Genomic DNA, 16,055 nt, shown 5'->3' with positions numbered 1-16,055 from the left:
TGCCTCATTTTCCTCCTTTGCAAAATGACACTGGTACCAATTATGACCTGGAATTATCATGAGGATTAAAATGAGGTTAGAGAAAGAACCAAACATAAATTAGTAATTGTGGTAATGCAGGCCAAACTCTTAAGAGTCACCTTTGACTTCTTCCTTTCTCTTTCTTTATCTCACCCCTGCCCCTTACAATCCACCTCCAATTTGGAGGGACATTCTGTTGGCTAGTCCACTCAAATGCCACCCATCCAAAATCTGACCACTTATCCCTACCTCCACTCTGGTCCAAGACACCTTGCTTCCCAGCCTGGTGATACCTGTGGCTTCCTAGTGGTTTCCTTACTTTGACATGGGCACTTCCCCCCCTCCACCTACCCTTATGCACTGGCCAAAGTGATTTTGATAAAACTTAAGTACACAGCAACCTATTATATATTCTATGAAGAACTAGGAGAGAGGAACTCAAAGGTTCAAATAAATAGATGATAAGGGGATGGAAACAGTAATTACCCTGATTTAATCAGTTCAGGCTGTATGTACATGTTTAAACATCTTAGAGAAGAAGCCAAGTCCTCATTAGGGCAGAAGGCCCTGTCAACCTCTCTGAGAGCTCACAAAGGGCACTCCTCTAGTGATCCTCCCCATGCCTACCACTGTTGGGATTCACAAGCAACTTCCACCCTCAGGCCTGCCCCAGTTTCCCAGGTCACCTATTTCTCTCTGACCTATACTGGCCCACCTTCTGCACTCCTTAACCCTTGCTCCTGCTTTGCTTCTCGGTAATATTTATAACTATCTGATATTTTTTTCTACTTTTTATTTAGAGACAGACATTTTTCTTGTTTTTTTTTTTTCACCACCACCCCCCACCCATTGTTATTGCTGTGTTCTCAGACCTTAGGACAATGATTAAATATATATTGATTGAATATATGATGGGAAAGCTAGTAGCTAAGTTTTGTCTATCCGTTTTTCTCAATTGTGGGTCTGGGTTTCATCCCTGGCTGGTCTGCCTCCTGCCCTATTTCCAAGACTTGTGAGTAGCCCAACCCCACAGAACACATCTGCGAGACCAGATGGGGTCCCACTTCTAGAGGCTTTAAACTTTGAGGGAATGTTGCCAGCACTGTAGAGGCTGCTTCACTACCCTCAGCCCTCTCTTCAGGCCTCCGCGTACCCCGCCCCGTCCCCGCCCCGTCCGCGCTCCTCCTCCTCCTCCTCCTCCTACTCCTCCTCCTCTTCACCCTTCCTCCTCCCCTTCTCTCCCGCCAGGCCCCGCCCTGCCCGGGAAGGATCTGCGAGAACCGGGGTGGGGGCAGGGGACGGGGGAGAAGCCTGGAGGCGGGACCAGAGCGGCGCCGCAGCCGGGGACACAAAGAACTGCCGGCTGGAGGCGGAGTGGGCGCGCGCGCCGGCCCGCGTCCCTGGCCCCGCGCGCTGGCGGAGAGCCGAGACTCCCACTCACTCCCCGGGTGAGTCGGAGCCCGGGCGTCTGCGGGCATTCGCGCGTCCGCTTCTCCAGTACCTCCTGGCGCCGCGCGGGGTCCGAGTCCTCACACCGCCCCCAGGTGCGCGGCCGCTGGGACTTGTTGGGGGCACCAGGGCAGACACGGTAAGTCTGACGTAGTGTCCTGTTTTTTCTGCCACCTTCTGGGCTGGGGAGGGAGTGGTCACCACTTTAACTTACAAGAGGGAGTCCGGGTGCTTGACTAAACTTGTTAAAAACCAGGTCTTCCGTCGATCGCCTTTCCGAAGTGCCTGTGCACCTTGGAGTACTTTGTGTTCTGGCCCCTTGTGAAGTGACCATTCAGCCACTGGCGGGCGGTCCTGGATAGGGTCGGTAACACAGTTACCTTTGCAAAGAAGGGGTCAAACTGATGGATGGAGCTGTGGTGGTCTTAAGTACCTGAGGCTGGACCTTCCTCCTTCTCATACCTCGTGTTGCTGCGTCTTGGGGTGTCAGTGCTGGGGACCCCTACTCTGCCCCTCTTTTGGAGGGTGTAAGGATCCTGTGCTTCTGAGGCGCCCAGTCATTGCGCAGCATTCTCTCCTGTGGCCTCTCCCACCACAAAGTTCTTACCTGCTTCCTTTGGTAGTATTAACCAGTTTGTGCTTGGGAAGATTTTTGGAAATCTGGACACCATTCTTGGGGTTGGAGAAGACTGTTTGTTGGGAGTTCTGTTGTACTAGTGTTGCAAAATCACCCCTTTCCTCCCATCAGTGTGTCCAGTCACAAATCCCATGTTTCACACTCACACATTTGCCCATGTATTAATGCCACATTGTTGGGAGCCCTGTATGGGATTGTGTGTTTACACAGGATGGAAGTGAAGAGGGTGTTACGGTGTACGGTTTCTTTCCGCTCTACCAGACAGGCCAAACTTTGGGACCACAGAGAAGGTCCAGAGAGGTGCCTCCAGGAGATTGTGATGCTCAAGGTCAGTAGTTGGGAGGAACTATGAGTGATGGTGTTTCTTCTCAGAAGTCTTTGCTGTGATTTCTGGCTTTTCATAATGGATTTATGTTACTTTTAAAGCGAGGTGGAGGGGTAGTGGGGAAAGATAGTGAAAGGTGTTTGTTTAACAGAATATTTGGATCAACAGTTCTGTGTGCAAGAGTGTGTGTATATTAAAAGGAAAATACTTAGATGGTTAGGGCAGCAGTCTACTATCATGTACTATCCCTGCTCCGTTTGACCTATATGTTATCTAGTAGTGGCTTAAACTAACAGATCAAACTGGTTCACAGTCATGGGCAACATATTTGACAGGCTACAAATATGATGGTGGTACCATAAGATTATAATGGAACTTAAATATCCCTATTGCCTACTGCCATTGTAACCTCATAGTGATTGTAATATCCTAGCTCCATGCATCAAGCATGTGTTTGTGATGATGCTGATGTAAACAAACCTACTTTGCTGCTACTTGTAGGCATTAAAAGTATAATGGGTCTCATCCGTGCAGAATATGTGCTGTAACACTAAGATAACAACACTAGCCCTGTAAATACTTGATAATGAGAATAAACAAAGTTACTGGTTTACGTAGTTACTATAACTATGCTTTCTGTGGTTAGAATGTGCTCCTTCTAACTTATGGGGAAAAAAAAGTTTACCATAAAACAGTATGTCACACTCCTGAACAGCAGCTCAAACACTTTTATTTATCAAATCTCTTGATTTCAACAAGAGGCCCATCAAATTATTGACCTACATTATTTAGGTTTGTGTAAGTACACTCTCAGGTTTGCACAATGGCGAAATCACTTCAGTGATGCATTTATCAGATTGTGTCTCTATTAAGTATGTGACTGTCATGTATTGACTGTTATTTTGTATCTTGTTACTGGAAACTGACTAGTTTTATATGTGTGTGTTTGTGTGTGATATGACTCAGTTACCTTATTTTGGGACTACGTTGTAGATGAATAATTTAGGAAGAAAATAAGTAATGATTTTGATGTGTTAGAGTTTCTCCAAGTGGTCATCATTTATTAGGGGAATCATTCTTGTAAAATACTGTGTTTTTAATACTTAACTGTATTTGGACAAATCAAAGTGGTATTTGTGTGTTTGTATAAAGTTCAGATTCAATAAAATTGGAGGATAGTAGCTTTTTTTTTCCCAGAACGAGAAAATAGCAAGTCTTCTCTAAAGAATTTGAGCTTCAAATAATAACACCAACAAATTAGAAAAGAGAACACTTTCTAGAGAAAAAGTTAGGATTTAAAATTTTTTAAATTGAATTTATATAAACTTTGAATGGAACACTGATTTTCTTGTTTTAATATTTATTTTTGCATTACAATTCTTAATACACCATTAGGAACACTGATTTTCTCTAACTCATATTTGCTACATACATATTTGCAGTTTGCAGGGCTGTTTGGAAGTGGGTGAGCTGATATGGTCATTTGCTAATGGCATGTTGTAAATCCTTTAAAATTAGCATGTTCTTTGTTCCAAATCTTTATGACAAACCATAAGTATCAAAGTATGAACTATAAGTATTCAAGAGCCCCCCCTTTTATGGTGAGTAGCTTTAGATGCTTTTTGGTAGGTAGTGTATGAGGAGTCCCTCTGAACACATCCTTTGTACCTTGGGCACCTGACCTGTGAATCTTGTTATGAATAGGTGGCTTCTAGATACCTGTCTTTTTGTCCTGGCTCAAAAAAGATATGGAAGTGGAAGGCAAAAGTCAGAGCAGTGTCCTTACTTCACACCTAAATTGGGAAATTTGGGGAGTAGCTTCAGGTACCTGACAAGGCTTCCCAGCCTAGAAAGTTATTTCCAGAGCTTGTGGCTACTTTGCTGTCTAATTCTATAGTTATTCCATAAGTAGTTGAATGACAGTGGCTCTAGGTTTGGATCCAGTTTAGTCCTTGGCTTTAAATACAAATTAGGAATTCAGGCTCAAGGCCAGGGGTTTGGTTAATCACAGCAGGAGGCCAGAACTTTGAGTCAGACTCTTGGGGTGAGGAAGCTGTAGTGGAAAGCTTGCTTTTCCTTTATGCATCCTCTCAGTAACCTTGGGCCTCCTGGATTATGACTGGCACAGTTTGTGATTGAACAGGGTTCTTTTATGGAACTATAAAGCGTTCTGAAGCTCTCTCTATTGTTATCCTCTTTTGACCTGATTGGAGCTTTCACCTGGTATTGCCATTTTTTTCTCTTCTCTGGATTGTCCTTCTTCAGACTTCAAAAAATAATACTAACACATGTGGCATCTTAGGTCCCAAAGGTTGGATATAGTCTCCTTTGAATTAAAATCATTTGTTAGTTTCTGAAGTATATCAGAGTCCTATAGATAATTCTGATACACTCAAGTTTGAGATGAGAACTGATATATACTGATTTTTGTCCATTGAATGTTATTTTGTATCTTGTTAGAGGAAATAGAGAAAACTGGCAAGTTTTGTATATTTGTGTGTATATGTATGTGAAGTGATACATCCTCTTCTAACTCAGCTACCTTATTTTAAGATTTACTTTGTAGATCCATAATTTGGATAGCAGATAAGTAATGATTTTGGTGTGTTAGACTTTCTCCAAGTGGTCATCATTTATTAGGGAATGTCATTCTGTAAAAGCTCTAAGGAGGGCTGGGGATATAGCTCAGTTGGTAGAGTGCTTGCCTTGCATGCACAAGGCCCTGGATTCTAATTCTCAGCACCACACACACACACAAAAAGTAGTTCTAGCCGGACACATTGGCACACACCTGTAATCCGAGCAGCTGGGGAGGCTGAGGCAGGAGGATCACAAGTTCAAAACCAGCCTCAGCAAAAGCGAGGTTCTAAGAAACTCAGTGAAACCCTGTCTCTAAATAAAATACAAAATAGGGCTGGGGATGTGGCTCAGTGGTCAAGTGCCCGTGAGTTCAATCCCTGGTACCAAAAGCAAGCAAACAAACAAACAAAAAACTCTAGGTTTTTAAGGCTCCAGTAAAGATTTTATACACTAGTTAGGGTGGTTTAACTGCCAGTTGTTGGGAAACCCATCTCAGTCTGTCTTAAACAGGGAGGCTACAGAAGAAAAATCCAGGGCTTCAGTATTGGCTGCTCCATGGCTGAGCCAGACATTAGAGATCCAGGTAGTTCTTTTTGCATAGTGTCTGTTTGATGGTAAAACTGCCTCACATCTGCAGGGAGAGGGAGTTTGTCTTCTGTGACTGTCATTAAGAGTAAGCAATAACATACCTGGTCCTTCAGCCAGGCTGATAGCAGTCACAGACCATTTGAACCCCTTGATGTACATTAGGCCCCCACACTTGAAGGCTGGGAGGCCTAGGGACTGGGGGAGGACAGGCTTGGGTCCTTGGTTAGTGGCAAGCTTGTGTGAGTCTTACCACACAGGTAGTATCTCTACTCTACTAGGGCCCCTGCACTGAGCAGGGTGCTATCAGAAATGGAGTCCAGGTCTCTGGGTGTTTTGTGTTTAAATTTTGAATGAGTGTTCACTATGTGCCAGGCCCTGTTCTCAGTGTTTTTTGTAAATTCTTTCATGTAGCACTCAGAGCGGTTCACTGAGCCAAGGTGTGCTATTGTTCCCATTTTGCAGACAGAGAGCTCAGCAGTTAGTGAGGTTAATAGCATACTTAAGGTCACATGAAGGTCAGATTGCCCAGATCTGGACAAGCCCTTTGTAGATTCCACATCCCCTACTGTGCTGTGTTGTCTCCAGACACATGGGATTTACACATTTCTCACTGCCTCAGAGTAACTAGATAATTTCTTTACTTTAAAAAGAAAGTTATGTGTTTTCACATAAAAACCATAATTAATATGATCCTGTAGGTAAGGGTACAGATGGGAATTCTTGTGGGCTTGCTATGCACATGCATGCCCACAGAAATAACATTTTAAAAAACTCAGTCTGATGTTGGCATTAGATCTGTAACAAACTTAAGCCTCCAGCAGCCACTACACAAAAAGAGGGTGTTGGGCTTGCCCTGCCAGGTCCACTTCCCCAGGGCTCATTCACAGTGGAGGTCTTGGGATCTCCTTAGGGTCACAGATGGCATTCAACCATAACACAAGAACCAACAACATCAAATAATGTCAGGAAACAGTCACTGATTTGGAGTTTTAGTTCCAAGGACACAGAGATTTAGGAATAGCTATAAATTAAAAAATGAACGTAAAAGGTAAAGTGCTCAGTATAGACTTTGGCATACAGGCTGTCACAACTCCTAGGAGCTCTGCTATCTGGAAGTTTCCACCTGGCCTGAAGTAGAAAGTGCTGAATTGCTGTCCATGTGGTCTCCAGGCTTCTAACCATGTTTATGGAAGTGAACAAAACCAAGCAGGGAAACATGGGCCAAATCACACTTCCCCACTGTGGGAGAGATGACAGAACCTTGAACAGACTGGGAAATGTGTGACCTACGTGGACAGGAGAGGAAAATAAGACTCATTGTCTGGGGAAAATTAAGAGGGCAGTGCCTTCTACCCTAGGGATTCCCAAGGACAGGCTGCAGCTCCGCCACTTATCCCCCTGTTCAGGTGACCTTTTTCACTGCTCTCCAAGGATGTAAATGAAGAGAAGGGACACGGGACACGGCAAGTTTGTTCCCCTAACTCCAGACAGGGACCATAAGGTGGATGCTCCATTTCCAAACCCCACAGCCCATACCAGTGGCCTCTTCTAATTTTTTGTTCATGCTCCTCAGAAAATTGCCTCACCAGGATGTTTGCAGCATCCTGACTGAAGTGGCTACAGTCAACTGCCAACATACTAAATCTAAGAAATGGTTGATAGTGCACAATACCATGAGACTTTGAAATTAAGCAGTTTTTGTTACATTTTATTTTATTGGTGCTGGGGACTGAATCTGAGCTCTTCTTCATGTTAAGCACATGCTCTACCACTGAGCTGTATCCCCAGCCCAATATTTTAAATTTCTACTAAATTTTCATTATTTCAAGTTGCATAAATGGTATTTGTACATTTTACTACCTAAGATTCTCATAATTCAGATTTTGCATAAAAGGTGATATCCTGCTGTGGACAACGTCTTAACCAAGTGATCAAAGTTAGCATTACCAGCAGTGAGACATTATGTGCCTCCTGATGAGATGTACTAGGACAGCACAACCCCATCCTGGGAGGATTCCCATTATACCTACCATAATAACCTGAATTATTCCCTTCCTTCCTCACTCCTTCCCTCCCTCCCTTTCTTCCTTCCTTTGCTGGGGATATCACCCAGGGCCTCATGCATGCTAGGCATATCTTCTACTGCTGAATTATACCCCCAATCCATAAGCTAAATCCAATTTTGCAAAGATTCCAGAAAACTCCATTTGTTGTGGGACATTCTACAAAATACTGGCCTATATACACTTCAGATTTTTCAATCAAGTTTAAACAACAACAAGCCTCATTTTTTAAAGTTAAAAATATTTAAACTTAAAATTTTTTTTTTTAGTTTAGATGGACACAATACCTTTATTTTGTTTGTTTGTTTATTTATTTATTTATTTAATGTGATGCCAAGGATTGAACCCAGTGCCTCCAAGCACTCTACCACTGAGCCACAACCCCAGCCTCTGAAAAAAGTTTAAGAAAAAAATTTCAAAGTTGAGAAACACAAAGACTGAAGAACCATTCTATTTTAAAGGGATCTCAATGGATTGTATATAGTACATGACCCTGAAATGTATCTTGGACCTGGAACAAAAAAGAGTATAGTAAAGGATGTTGTTGGACAGTGGACAAAATTTGTATGTGAATGGGGAATTAAACAATAGTATTATGTCCATGTCAGATTTCCTGAGTTTGATCAATATACTGTGACTTTCTCTTTAAGTTTACTAAATTTTTACTTAGGTATTTAGGAATATGGCATACAAAGTCTGAAACTTTATTTCAAGTGAAAAGGGAGGAGGGTGGGAGAGACATGGGAAAGATATGGAGGGAGTGAGAATGATAAAGTGGATATGGTAAATGAGGCAAAATGAGAAGCTAGCTGAGTAAGGGAATACTTGAGAATTATTTGTACTGTTATTGAAACATTTATATAAATGTGAGATTATAGCAGAATAAAAAGTTACAAAAAGTGGGGCGGTGGATGTAGCTCAGTGGTAGAGTGCTTGAGGCCCTTGGGTTGATTCTCAACATTGTCAAAAAAAAAAAAAAACTTACAAAAAGAAATGTCTGTCTGTTTTCACTGTGAGCTAAGTACCTTCTACCAAAAAATCATAATTTATTTTGTCTTACTCTAAGATAGACATTTTTCCTAGTATAACATTTCTAACATTTGGGGGCACATATTAAATTTATGCTGTCTTAGCATTGGTTCAGATTTTGATATCTGATTTTCTTTATCATTTCTTAGAATCAGTGGCATCTTGTATTTGATGAAACATGATATTTTTCTCTGGCTCCATTGTCTAAAGAAGAGGAAAAAAACGCTTCATATGTAAAGATTTCTCAGTCTCTCACACCTACATTTATGCATCAGACTAGTAAACTGCCTTTGATCATTTCTACCCTCTCATAGATATTGCAAACATTCCAGACTGAATTTCTATCCTCAGCCCACATTCTTTTTTTTGTCTTTATTTTTTTATTATTAGTTGTTCAAAACATTACAAAGCTCTTGACATATCATATTTCATACATTTGATTCAAGCGGATTATGAACTCCCATTTTTACCCCCTATACAGACTGCAGAATGACATCGTTTACACATCCACTTTTTTACGTACTGCCATACTAGTGTCTGTTGTATTCTGCTGCCTTTCCTATCCCTCTATGTTTTCAGCATTAGGGAACTCAGCTCTGATTTTTGGCAGTGATGGTCCCAGAACATCCAAGAAGAGGGAGACCATGAGACACCTTGAAGTGGGATTTGATGGGGTAGATAGGGTGGGTGTGAAGCCCTGGACCAGCCATGCCTCAGTTCAGATATTTGCAGGGGATACATTCTGAGAAATGCATTACTAAGCAATTTCATAGTGGTACAAAGAGTACTTAAACACAAACTAAGAGCTAGGATGTCACAGTGACATCATCTGATGGGATCATAGTTGTATATGTGGGTTGTTGTTGACTGGAAGGTCCTTATGCAGTGATGTCTGTACTACTTTTAGTTCTGCTCATTTCTTGAAATGACTTTGGGACTCAGATATTTGTGCCTTGTTTTCCTGAGAATAGTTTTTCCAGGTCATTTAAGATAACAGATAAGGTCTTAAGGTACCACAAAGCCCCAAAATTCTGTGAGTTAAAAAGTAGGAGGACTTTTTAAGACATGTTTTATAAACCTGATGCAGTGGTGGAGGCCTATAATTCCAGCTACTCTGGAGGGGGAAGCAGGATGAAAGAGTTCAAGGCCAGCCTGGGCAGTATAAGGAGACCTTATAAAAAAAAATTCAAATTAATTTTAAAAAGCTCTTTTAGAGTAGAATCATTAAATAATTAAAAAATAGATGTATGTTAGACAAACAGCTCTCAGAGTTTGGTGTTGGTGAAGGACTTATTTATGGTTGGTCTTCTCTATTTCCTGATTCCCTGTACTCCCTCCCAGGAATTTCTTCATGTTATCAGTTCCTGGATGCTTGCAGGGAATTTATTCCTGCCAGGGACAGACATTTTGTATAGAATTTACAGTGTCCTGGTGATCCCAGGCTCCTGTCCCCTCTTGAGTCCCTAGTCACTGCAGTGTTAAACATTTTTGTAGTCTCGTTAGTCCTTGAGCCCCATGTGTATCAAACTTAGAAAAGGTTCCATCCAAAGTTTTTTTTTTTTTTAATTTTTTTTAAAACATAGTGTTAAGGATCAAACCCAGTGCTTCATGCATGCTAGGCAAGTGCTCTACCACTGAGTCACAACCCCAGCCTTCAAAGTTTTTTAATTTTTTTTTTTCCCTAGTGTTACAGAATCCTGTTTGGGGAAGCTTTGTATGAGCACAGGATTGTAACATTTTGTTTTAGTTTATTTTGTTTGGTGTGGATTTAAGTAGTTGCAATAGCAAACCACAGTGGTTTCCCCCTTGCCTGGTTTCTGGACTGCTGTGTTTATCTACATTTATGATGGGTCAGTTTTCAGCAACTCTGAATCTCTTTCAGAGACTTTGAGTTGTTGGTGTTGACACTGACCTTCACAGCAGGCTCATTCTTTAGAAGTAGAAACCCCAAATATTCAATCCTCTTTGGATTCTGTGGATTGTTAAATATGTATAAAGAGCAAAGAAAAGCAACCATGTGTGTGCCTTAGGCTCCTAATTGAATGGCTGGAATTTCAGATAGGAACGTTGGATTAGTCATGAGAACGGGGGTAAATCAAATCGTTTTTAGGTTTTTCTAGTAGATTTTATAAGCTGTTATTTTATAGGCTGTTATTTTAGTTTAAGACAATAGCCAATAAGAAAGGTTATTGCCTGGTTTTGGTTTTTAAAAAATATGTCTGTTTTATGACATATGAATAGAATGGATGCAGGATGGGGGCCGGGAGGAGGAGCAGGGCAGAAGAGGGAATGTTTGGTCATAACATTGCTTTTTTTTTTTTCTGGTACCATACCAGGGATTGAACCCAGGGCTGATTAACCACTGAGCCATATCCCCAGCCCTTTTTGTGGTATTTTATTTAGAGAGAGGGTCATGCTGAGTTGCTTAGGGCCTAAGTTGCTGAGGCTGACTTTGAACTCACAATCTTCCTGCCTCAGCCCTCCCAAGCTAACAGGATTGGAGATTATTCAAGTTAATGCTCTTTCCTTATAACTAGTGTACCAATACAGATTCTTGTATGACATTAAGACTTTTCAGTTTGGTTGAAAGCCAAAGAGATAATTTCCCAGTATATTCTTAATTTTATAGAAAAAAATTTAAATGAAGTATTAAAAACTATAGGTTTATATGCTATTAGTAGGCATGAGGCAGTATATAAAGGTTGGTGTTCTAAATGAATGAGTTCTTTTATTTACCAGCTCTGCAACCTTGGGTATATTGCTTTATCCTCTCTTTGCCTCTATTTCGTCATCTGTAAATTGAAGATAATGATAGTGCCTCCCTTAGAAAGCTAAATTCCCAAGTGCCTAGAAGTGTATGTGGAACCTAATGAGTGCTCAAGAAATGCTCGTTTTGTATTATCAAAAGATTAATTGGCAAAATCAGGATCCTACTGAGAGGTCCAAGGTAGATGCATGTCTCCAGTGGTTCTGACCGGCCATAGACAGTTCACACCAGGATCTGTCCAGCAGGGAGGTGAGTGTTCAGAAAATCTCCCAGGGCCCTTTGTATATTTCTCTCTCAATCTTTAAGATCACTTGACTGAAACAGAAATAAACCATAACCCAGGCAAGTGCTCTACCACTTGCCTACAAAGAAAAATTACTCAAAACAACTAAATGTGCGGACTCTTCAAACAATTAGAAACTTAGATCCCTTAATTGAAAAGACTGTTAACTAAGATCCTGTCGTGACCTCCTTCAGGTCTCTCCTCATGTTTGGTGTATACATGTGTATTTTGTGGAGTTGAAGCCTGTGAGTACCACGTTTCTGCTTTGTTTTACTAATTTTGGTGTTTTCATTTTTAAATTTTTAGTTTTAATATATGGATGCTGAGATTCAAACCTAGGGCCTTGCTAATTACGTGCCCTGTCATTGAGCCACATCCCTAGCTCCTTTAGTTTTTGTTGCTGTTGAAGTTCATACCATGATGTGCTGTCCCCCCTTTGTGTTAGTCTTTTGATTTTTTTTTCTAAGTTGTTACACTTTTTTTTTTTTGGTGGTGGTACGAGGGATTGAGCCCAGGGGCACTCTATCACTGGGCTCTATCACCCTAACCATTTTTGTCTTTTATTTTGAGATAGAGTCTCACTAAGTTGCCCAGGCTGGCCTCAAACTTGATAGCCTCCTGTCACTGGAATTACAGCTGTGTGCTATCACATTAGGCTCAATTAGGGATTTTTAAAGGAGCATTCTGTAAAGTTTCCAGGTCATCTTCTTTTTTGTATCTTTAGATATGAAACATTTACATCTTCCTTCCTATGTCTTGCCACTGTGTACTCAGGTTATGGTGAGCTGAATAGCAATGGGGTGGTTCTGATCTGATCCTCCCTGCTGGCTCCTGTCAATTTGTTTGTTGGAGGCATGCTGGAGGGTTGGGGCTGGCCCTGCTCTCCAGGCCCCACCAAACCTCTGTGTGCCTCTTACCTTGCCCTGCAGTGGAAAAATAGGGGAAACCCTTCCTTAAGTTGTTTTACTTTGTGTTTGTGCCTATTAAACATTTGCTTATTTTTTTTTCCGTGCAAAAAAAAAATGATGTCCTGAGGTAATCAGCCTCTTCTGCATGTCTCAAGGACATGGTTCTTCCAGGAGTGGAGAAGAGAAAGCAAGCAGCAACTTCATCCTCATTATCTGACTGACTGATCTGCTTGTTGAGAATGTGAACATTGTAGTCCCAGTTCCTTGGGAGGCCAAGGTAGGAGGATCACACGAGTTTGAGGCCTGCCTGGGAAACAGCAAAATCCTGTCTCCAAAAAAAGCGTGAACAAGGAGGCAAAATAGTAAATACATACACCTTTTAAAGAGCACTCATTACTGCTGGGCATGGTGCCACCCATGCCTATAATCCCAAAATAACTTGGGAGGCTGAGGCAGGAGGGTCACAAGTTTGTGGCCACAGTGGGTAACTCAATAAGACCAGGTCTCAAAATTAAAAGCAAACAAAAATATTAAAAAGGGCTGGTCATCTATTTAGGTACTAGAGTGCTTGCCTAGCATGCATGAACCCCTGGGTTCAATCCCCAGTTCTACAAATAATAAATGAATGAATGAATGAATAAAGAACACTTATTACTTTTTCAGAGGAATAACACCCACTTGTCCAGGATCTCAGACATTTTGGGAAAGAAAGGAAAAAGTTAGTGTCTAAGATCCCTCTGGAATCTCTGTCTTTTAGAGAACCAAATGCTCTAGCTAGCTGACTGCTAAAGCTCTGAGTGGTTCTGAGACCTATAATTACATTTCCATGAGGATAAGGGTAGTGGAGGTGCAGTTATCCTTCTTGCTTCAGCACAGCCCTCACCTCTCCTTCAAAGAGAAATCTAGGTTAATAGTCCTGGATTTCTCTGGCATCTCTCTCAGAATGTGTCTGCACCCACGTCTCTCCTGTCTCCTGTACAATGGCCTTCTAGGAACTAGTGACCCACACACCTCCATTTAACAGGGCAGTCCTGTCTTCCAGCTTCCAAGACTGTAGTGTGGCTTGTAGCTTCATGAACCAGCATTCCACACCAGGGCTGCTCCAACATGAGTAGGGCTGAGACTCTTTGGAGAACAGATCACAGACCCTCTGAGGTAAACATAAACATAAATATAAATTATTTTCTCTAATAAAACTAGAATAAACTACTTAGTACAACAACAGGATAATTCGTTGAAATCAAGTATGTTTTATTCAATTTTTTACCTATTCCAAGATAGTAGCCAGGATTTTGTGTTCCCTTGATTCCAGGGCGTTAATGTTACTGGGCTGAAGACAGAAGTGTCTAGCGGAGCTCCTTCTTCACTTTTTTTTTTTTAATTGACTTACATGAAATGTGTGTATACAATTTGAAGAGTTGGAACACACATATAGATTTGTGTAACTGTCACCACAATGAGAATACAAAATGTTTCCATCATCCAAAAAACACTTTTACTGCCCTTTTGTGGTTATAACTGCTGCCAGCCACTAATCTATGCTCTGTCCCTACAGTTTTTCCATTTCAGAACGTCATATAAATGGAATCTTCCAGCATTTAACTTTTCCAAACTGGCTTCTTTTACTGAGTACTTACTATATTGTTGCAACTATATATATATATATATAATATATATAAATAGTATTCTAGGTAAGGATGTTTATCTGTTGGAGGACATTAGGATTGTTTCCAGTTTTGAGTGATTGAGAATACAACTACTGTAAACATTTATATGCAGGTTTTCTGTGAATCTGTTTTTATTTCTTTAGGGCAAAAACTTAGGTGATAAATGGCATGGGATGTCTGTGTTTGTTTTTTAATAATAAACTGCTTTCTTTCCAGACTGGCTGTACCATTTTTCATTCCTAATCCTATTCTTACATATGACAGTTTCATTTTAAAATAAATTATAAAAGGTTTACTGTCCTCTCTTTTATTTTCTGGAAGATATTATGTAGAATTGGTGTTATTTCTGTTATGGTCTGAGCCTAATCATTATAGATTATAAATTATAGATTATAGGTTATAAAATATTAATAAGTAGAATAATAGGATTTTGTGATAAGTGTTATAAAATAAATAATGTTAAGCTGCGCTAGTTATAAGTTAAAAGAAGTAATCATGGAACTGTAAGACATAAAATTTAAGTTGTTAGAAATAAGATAAAGGACAGTCTAAGGTGATAAGTATAAGCCCATAGGTTAATATAGTTGCAGATAAGTGTAGGTTAATGGAACAATAGTTAGGTACAAGGTATAGCTATAGGCAAGTATAAGTAATTATAGCCATAGTGACTCCATTTATATGATTCCCATGTGAAACTGTTATATAAGCTGTTTATAAGATGTTAAAAATCTGTATTTCATATGCTCACAAATGTGCTTGAACCCAGGATGTGGTTGTCTGTTTTTGCTTTGCTAACTACTTTTTCAGTCCTTGTATCCTGCTTGCTTGCCTGCACTTACATTTTTCGAGGATGTGGTTTTTCCCCTTATAAACCCCATAGAACTCGGACCCAGGGCTATTCTTGGAAGAAACAATTTGGGTCCTGCAGGGAGCAGTCGCCAGCTGGCTAAATAAAGACTCTCTAATATGGACAAAATTCAGACTGAGAGTGTTTTCTGAGTGGTCAGCCCATAACATTTTTTATTTAAATGTTTGGTAAAATTTTCTAGTAAAGTTATCTGGGATGGGAAATTTTGTTTTTGTTTTTTTTTTTTTTTTTAGAAGCTTTTAAACTACAAATTCAGTTTCTTTAGTAGTTATAGGACTACTATTCAGATTGTCTTCTTCATCTTGGAGAAATTATAATAATTTGTGGTTTTCAAAGAACTGCTCTACTTAATCAAAGTTGTTGAATTAATGTGTGCAGAGTTGTTCATAGTATTCCTTTATTATCTTTTTAACATCTACAGAATCTGTGAAAAGATTCTTTTTGTCTAATGATGGCAGTTCATATCTTTCATATCTTATCTGGCATACTCTCCCTTCTCCTCTCTCTGTCTCTTGGTTTATCAACTTTATTTATCTCAAAATATCAGCTTTGGGTTTTATTTCTTTTCTATTTTCTAGTTTTCAATTTTGTTGATTTATCTTTATTATTTTCATTCTTAAATTTATTTTACTCTTTCTTTATAGTTTCTTGATGCAGAAGTTGATGTTACTGGTTTGGGACCTTTTTTTCTTTTCTAATATAAGCATTCAGTGGGTAGAAATTTCAATCTGAGAACTGCTTTAGCTGCATCTCACAGATTTCTATATGCTGCATTTTCATTTTCATTCAATTTAGTATATTAAAATGTTTTCCTTGAGATGCCCTCCTTGACCAAAGTATTATTGAGGAGTGCATTAATTTCTGGGTATA

The 16,055-nt window shown here is 40.2% G+C and overlaps 1 protein-coding gene across 2 annotated transcripts in view; it reads left to right on the top strand.

Annotated features, from left to right (window-relative positions):
* Positions 1-1,336: 1,336 nt before the first annotated feature.
* Ninl (ninein like) overlaps positions 1,337-16,055 on the top strand; it is a 155,822-nt gene continuing 141,103 nt past the window's right edge. Inside the window, exons 1-2 of one of the 2 annotated variants that reach the window (XM_046435496.2) lie at positions 1,337-1,609; positions 2,369-2,435. The gene's annotated coding sequence lies outside the window, so the exon portion shown is untranslated. The remainder of the gene's footprint in view (positions 1,610-2,368; positions 2,436-16,055) is intronic. The other variant, XM_046435486.2, reaches the window with a different exon arrangement.

This window comes from Marmota monax, unplaced genomic scaffold, assembly GCF_021218885.2.
Source record: "Marmota monax isolate L192 unplaced genomic scaffold, Marmota_monax_Labrador192_F-V1.1 WCK01_AAM20220418_F8-fsc00005, whole genome shotgun sequence".
Taxonomy (NCBI): Eukaryota; Metazoa; Chordata; class Mammalia; order Rodentia; family Sciuridae; genus Marmota; species Marmota monax.
This window is presented reverse-complemented; position numbering and strand designations above follow the sequence as displayed.